Raw genomic sequence first — 7,829 nt, forward strand, 5'->3', positions numbered from 1 at the left:
ATTTAATTAAATATTTTTCAATAATATTATAATTGTGAATAATGGAGTCAAAATTATTTATATAATAAAATAACTAAAATTTAATACTATATATTACTTGAAAATTTTATAAAACTCAATGAGACCAAGACACTTGCCCCCACATGCCACTAAGTAGATCCATCTTTATAAAGTATAAACATAATGGTGTTATCAATTAATATTAACTATTTTTACTATATAATTTCAGACATTCCAATTTTTTTTCCTTAAACATATGTTCTTTAGTTTTGGAAAATTATTTTAAAGCTTAAAGAGTCTATCAAACCACCATTCTTTATATATATTTTATATATATTTTCGTTGTCCATACAGTCAAGTCACTTTGAACATCTATCACTGCACCATAATTAAAAAAATCCTTTAAACTACACTGAGCAATACGCATCATGCTGATGCTACTATAATATATATCTAATCTTTCTTGGCACTATAAAAAAATGCATGATGCATGATGTCGCAGTTATATTTCCATGCATGCAAATCAAAACGGAAAATGAGGTAGACAACGTATGGTACGTGGCTATTAAATAAGAAACTAAAGTATTAATTTAATAAAAATTAATTTATTCGAATAAAACATTGTGCATGACCAATTCAACTAACTAATTACGTACCAAACAATTTGAGTTGATGAGTGGCTAACATTAACATAACGTTATTTGGGACGACTTGACCATGAAATTAAAGTAACTTGGTGATACGATCCACCACAGATTGATCTATAGAGTGTATGCTGGTTTATCAAAATTGTCATTAGTTTACATAGTCTAAATGAATAGGACGCATGTGGCTACTAATATGCAAGATAACATTGCAAGGCATATATACTTGAATACCCTTCAATATATTGTGATACTATAAATAGTTAAATACTGAAGTGTAGTCTCATCTTCACTCACAAATAAATATTTCCTAATTAATAATCATATCATATCATAAGATGAGGCCAATTTTTTTTGCAATATTCTTGCTTTTGGTTTACGTAGTGTTCCCTCCCTCCTCAACATTTGCATATTCAGTAGTAGAGAAGCGTAAGAACTCTCATCTTATCTCCTTCCTAATCATTTATAGAGTGTTATTACTTATTAGAGATATGAGCATTTAATTTTAGAAGAAATAAAGAATCTTAATATAAGTTTAAATTTAAAAAAATAAAAGAAAAGATTTATGTAAAATTCACGTTTCAAATTTAAAATAAGCTCCTATATATTTATAAAAAATACTATGTACATTAGGCCAAAATTATCTCTATATGCTTGGTCTTTGAATTTTATTATTTAAACATAATTTTAAATTTATCTTTCATAATTTTTGGTTCGAATAAATTAGTTTCCGATTATTTAGAATAATAGATAAATTCATTTCCAATATTGTTTAAAAAGTAACAAATTAGTCTTATCTTTTTATAAAAAATAATATAATTGAGAAATTAAATTATTTAAAAGTTTAACAGATATTTAATTTATCTAATGTTTAAAAAAAAATAAAAACTCAATTTATTATTAGTTAAAAATTTAAGAGTGCATTTGGTTCGTATTTTTATTTTCTGTTTTTATTTTTAATGATTTTTTGTTTTTTAATTTTATGAAAAAAAATGTGAAAATAGAAAGTAAAACAAAAAATACAGAAAATAAAAATACAAACCAAAATACCCTAATATGTCCCAAACAAAAATTATTAAAAATTAATTATGAACTTTATAAGATTAGAGAGTCAACATTTTTAGTTAAAACAAAAAAAAGTTAATTAATATATAAAAAAATGTGAGCTAATTCAAATTTGTGTTATTTATATATGTAGGAGGTGATGAGAGAGGAGTATACAGAAGAACATATAGATATGGAAGAAGAGGAGGAGCATTACATCCACCTCCTCCTCCTCTTCCTGATTTTCCTATTGGTCCATCAGGAAGTAATCCATATGAAGAAGTATATCATCCAAAAAGACCATATGATCCACGTGGAAGAAATCCTCCTCCTAATCCTATTGCCAATACTCCATATAGAAGATGCATTAATAATCCATACACGCGTGGTCCTTGCTCACCACCTAAGCCTTAATTAATTAGTTAATACTTGAGGTCGTCTTAGGAGAAATAATAATATAATTCATATCAACAATGCTAGGAACCAACTTTATATAAGTCAAGAATCAGTCAACTGGTAAAATCAGAAGTATCGGTGACTTTAACTGGATGTTATTATTGATAGGCACACGGATGTTTCTTTTTCTTGTAAATTGGATTTCATGTGTTACATATTAATAAAATATAATTAATTATATGAAACCAACTAATTAATGATCAAAGCATCTGTTCCATAATTATCTCCTATCACTAGCGTATCTTCCCTCATATTTTGAACGTGGTCAACAATAATTTAAAAAACAAATTAAATTATAAATTAATAAAACTAATTATAATTAATTATGTTGTTCCATTCTTGATTGATTATTAGTTGGTTCATGTACTTTTCTAATTCATATTAACTACTGTTTCGTTTTGTATGTTTTTGTTTTATTGGCTACTAGGTAGAATAACCGACCTCATCATGTATTGATTTCAATTTCTTTTTGTGTGTACTCTTTTGAGTTTGTAATAGTGCTTCAGAAATAAAAACCATATATTGGGCTTCAATTATCAGAGGTTGGCTTTTTCCTTTTTGTTTGATTAATTAATTAATCTAAAATATTAGCTCAAGGTCATTAAGATTTATTCCAAAATTTCATTTTTATATATTGGTGAACCTAAGAGCACTATTTTCTGCTGCTACTTAGATTTCCTTTTCTCTTTGGAGCATATATAAAATAACTAGAGTAGTAGAAAAATAATTCTTCTATATATGACCCATCATGAATCACTAAAATTAGAAGATAGGTTACTCAAATTTGCTATTTTGTTTTACAAAAGAAAAAGAAAAAATCAATTACATGCTGACCATCAAAATAAATAACTAATAAATATAGTTTCTTGGTTTGAATGTTTGAATGTTACAACAATTTATGTTTATGTGTGAATAACCCTTTCTTGGACTACTACCTATGTGTAAACAAAAATCTTTTCGCCCGGTACTTGAGCTTTAATTTGTGAGTGATTTGTATGAAGTTTCGTTGTGTCATATGGAAATATATATTATCAATTAGTATACTTCTTTAAAAACGCGTAAAACGTCTTTTTGTAAAAATATATATGTGTCGCATATTATTGGACGTATTAATGAATATATTATTTTTGAATTTTTTAACAAATTAGAATAAAATCGATTTTTTTTTTTAAGATTTAATTGTATTTTTAAAATTTTAGAGATTTAAATGTCCGCAAAATAAAAAGTCAGGAATATATTTATTTTTTTATCAAAAAATTTAAAGATATTTAGTTTAGATTGTATAATTCGATCGGATCAAATCGAGTCTAATAATTATAATGCAGAAAATTAAGTTTATTGTTGTTGCTATAATAAACCGATTTTATTTTAATTTATTAAAAAATAAATTAATTAATTTAATAAAAATGTCCAATAATAGCATAACATATATGAACATCTTTAAAAAAAATATATTTTTAATGTCTTTATTAAAGTGGTCTCTATTACAAATATAACTAATTTTTCTTATGCCATTATATGAGAAGCTAGTTAGTTGTGGATCGAAAAGGTGCATACGGTTCGATTTGGCTGGAAGATTTGTTCCAAACTTAAAAGTATTTTTATATATTTTGGTCTGATCTTGAAGTAGTTCGCAACTAATTTGAGAAAAAAAAATCACCCAAGAAACAATTCAACCAAAATCGAACAAAATCAAAAGATATAAAACAAAAAAGTAATGCAAATAAAACAAATTAAAAAATATCTTTAAGAATATGTTAGATCAACTATGCTATTAATTAAAGAAATCTGATTTTAATAATAGATAATATATAAATCTTGATGAATATTTGATAATAATTTTTTATTCTCTCTATCACTCCCTTCTAGCTAACTAACGCTTCTACATCAATAAATATCTAAAATATCATATTAATTAACCTATCATAATACACTGAGCATATATCAAATCTTTCCATTAATTTATGTTTTCTCTATAAGTCCTCTTATTAATTGGAATATTAATTAAAATTACTATTAAAAAAAATTCTATAATTCTAGAGGCATAATTGAAATCCCTTCCCCCACTTCATAGTTCATACACGGTTATGGACAATATAAATACACAGCAACTTGAGATATAATGATCGATATATAACCACGCAAAAAGAAAGAAAATATAAATGACAAGGTATATCCTCTATAATCACAGCATGAAGGTTATTTTTATTGCATTCTTATTTTTGGCTTCCATGGCCTTCTTGCTCTCTTCAGCTACTCTAGCAATTCGAGAGATTCAACCAATCAAAAGTAAATTAGTTAGTATGAGAATCAATTTGAATTGGTCTAATAATTAGCACACTAATTTATTTAAATAAGTGTCAATAATTCAAATTCTGACAAAAAAAAATGTATGACTATTATATGCAGGTAATGAAAAAAGATACATAAGAGAAAGTGATTCATATAGATTTAGAAGAAGAAGAGGAGGAGGAGGACCACGACGACCTCCACCTCCACCTCCTCCTAGTGCTGTTGGAAGTGATTTATATAGAAGAAGAAGAGGAGGAGGAGTTCCACCTCCACCTCCACGTTCTAGTGCTGTTAATAATTAAATTAATCAAAGATTGCATAAACTCCTTCTTCTACTTTATTATGTGTTACTACAGCTAGTAGTAATAAAGATGTATCATGTGTTAGTTTTCACTTTGTAATGGTGTTTGTCAAATAAATTAAAGCATATATATGAGCTTTCATTTTCAGGGAAATAAAGCTGCTGTTTTTTTATGTTTAATTAATTTTGCAGTAATATTAGCTCAAGATTACTTAAAATTTATTCCAAAATTTTATTTTTAAATTGGTGAACCAAGAGCACTATTAATTTTTTTGTAGATTTATGCACCAATAATTTATTTCGGCGATGATCAAGAGTATTATTATTATTATTACGAGTCTAACTATTAAGAAAGCAATTATTTTTCAATAAACTTAAAAAATATATAAAAGAGACAGCTTTAATTTTCTAGGGAATAAAATGACAAAATATATAATATGAATTATTTAGTCATATTTTTGAACTAAAAAATGAAAATAAATAAATGAGTGATCCCTTTTCATGTCAGAATGAATATATTCTTTAATATACTTCATAACTCTTTAAATTAACTAATAAAAAAATTAGAGTACCGATTTTTTTTTAATTTTTAATGTTTTATCTTAAATTTAATCATGAACTTTGATTAAATATTTTAAAACAACAAAATATAAAATATACAATTAAGCAAATAATTTCTTCTTAAATTTTTAAAAATGATATATTAATTCTAACATATTGTGTTAATGAGATCTCTAGTTATCAAAATAATAAAAAATATTTATTTTTCAAAGAAAAATGGCCAATAAAAATGGCGGCATAGCTAATTGATTAAACTGTTTGACATTTTAAAAATAAAGGATAAATTTAGCTAATATATTAATTTAATTTTATTAAAAGTTAATTTATTCGAATATAAATTGTCAACGACCAATTCAACTTACCAAACAATTAGGGTTGATGAATGGCCAACATAAGTACATAAGTACATAACATGTATTGTTTGTGACGACTTGACCAATGACCATGTAAGTAAGGTGGTAGGTACAATTCTTTGTTATAAATTTAAATTTAAATTTAATTTCAGTATTTAAAATAAAAATAATCAAATTAATTTAGATAAAATTCAATTTAATTTTTTTTTCAAAATCAATTACAACTAAAATATATCAAATTATTAAATTTTTACTTAAAACTTAAAATATCTAAAATAATTTTTTAATTTAATAATTTTTTCTAAATTTTTTCGCTCATTTTATTTCAATACTTTCCATCTTTTAATACATACACTCTCTTTTTTCACTACCTTTATTCCCTTTTTTCTTTCTCTTTTTTCCACCACTTTTATTCTTTTTCTCTCTTTTTTTTCAACTCATATATATATATATATATATATATATATATATATATATATATATATATATATTACATACCTTTTTTAAGAAGATCTATTATAAATAAAAAAAATATCCACACATATAAATTTTAGGTGTTTAATTAGTTGTTATAATTTATTATTAATAATTAATTTTTTTTAACATGCTATGTCATTAGACCACTCAACAAATTAATTCTTAATAATTTATGTTTACTTTTTGTAGTTAGTTTATTGTTAGAATTAATTATGAAGTAGAACTATTTAATTTTTTTAATTAATAACAATATTTGTTAAATTTAATATTTTTAGATTAATTTAATTTTTATTTTTTAAAAGAATAAACAAATTTTAGTTCAATAAAATTTTTAATTATTTTATATAATTTAATAAGTAAGCACATTTATTATTTAAATATAATATTATATTAATAAAAATTATCTACTATAAAATTTTAATTTATTTAATAAATATTCCAAATATTAAAATTCAATTCAATTCTAACTGAAACTTAATTTCATACTATTAAAAATTTTTAGATTGTCTAAATTATCTTCATTAATTAAAATAAATAAACAAAAGTTTGGTAGGTACGAGCCGCTATAGATCGATCTTTAAATTGTATGTGGGGCTATCAAAATTCTCACTAGTGTTGTTAGTCAAAAAGAGAATAGGACGCATGTCTCCCACTAATATGAAAGATAAGATTGCAAGACATATCTACTTGAAATAACCCTTCAATCTTGTAATACTATAAATACATGATATCGCTATGCATAACTAAGGAAAATTGAAGTGTAGTCTCTCTCATCTTCACTCACAAAAAATAAGTATTTTCTAATAATCAAATCATATCATAAGATGAAACCAATTTTCTTTGCAATAATAATATTATTGCTTTTGTTTTCCGTAATGTTCCTTCCCTCGTCAACACTTGCAGCTCCAGTAGTAGCGAAGCGTAAGAATTCTCATCTTATCTCATTCCTAATCATTCATATAGTAACATGCCCCTAGCTAAATTGAGAGATAATTAACTAAATTAATATAATTAAAATTTTAATAGATAACAAATTAGTTTATCTAATATTATCATAAAAAAAATAAAAATCAATTTATTAAAATTTTTTTTTTGTCAAAGCCTATGTCCAAACAAAAAATGTTAAAAATTAAATTAGAATATTATTATTATTATTATTATTATTATTATTATTATTATTATTATTATTATTATTATTATTATTATTATGCAGGAGGTGATGAATACAGAGAAGCAGCAGCTTATATTGGAAAAAATTCATATCTTAGAGCAGCACATCCACCTCCTCCTAGTCCTCTTCATATTACTCCTCATCGTCCACGTCTAAAACGTAGAAAGTCAAAACCTCCTCCTAAACCTGTTGCCAGATAGAGGATGCAATGATGATTACACGCCTATCTGCTCTGATCTCCACCTAATAAAGCCTTAATTAATTAATGAAAGTATTTTTACGGATGTGTCTAATAAAAATATTTTTTTTATAGTTGTTTTTAATAGAAATATTTTTATAGATGTATTTTTTATATGTGTCACTTTATACATATGTTTAAAATATAATAATAATCATTATTAGCAATAAATTAACAGATTTTATATTAGTACCATATACTTTTCTATTAATTAAAGGTCGCATAATAAACTCCTTCCATTTTCTATATATAGAATAATATGTAACACTTACTTTGTGTTAGTTTTCAGTTT

General features: G+C 24.3%; 2 long non-coding RNA genes across 2 annotated transcripts; both read left to right on the top strand.

Moving 5' to 3' along the window:
- Positions 1–906: 906 nt before the first annotated feature.
- On the top strand, positions 907–2,349 carry LOC140184509 (uncharacterized). Its single transcript, XR_011881522.1, has 2 exons — positions 907–1,073; positions 1,843–2,349. It is a non-coding gene; the product is annotated as an uncharacterized lncRNA (long non-coding RNA).
- A 4,524-nt stretch (positions 2,350–6,873) lies between these two features.
- LOC112794504 (uncharacterized) lies at positions 6,874–7,732 on the top strand. The gene is made up of 2 exons (XR_003198888.2): positions 6,874–7,049; positions 7,342–7,732. It is a non-coding gene; the product is annotated as an uncharacterized lncRNA (long non-coding RNA).
- Positions 7,733–7,829: the final 97 nt, after the last annotated feature.

This window comes from Arachis hypogaea, chromosome 4 (genome assembly GCF_003086295.3).
Source record: "Arachis hypogaea cultivar Tifrunner chromosome 4, arahy.Tifrunner.gnm2.J5K5, whole genome shotgun sequence".
Lineage (NCBI taxonomy): Eukaryota > Viridiplantae > Streptophyta > Magnoliopsida > Fabales > Fabaceae > Arachis > Arachis hypogaea.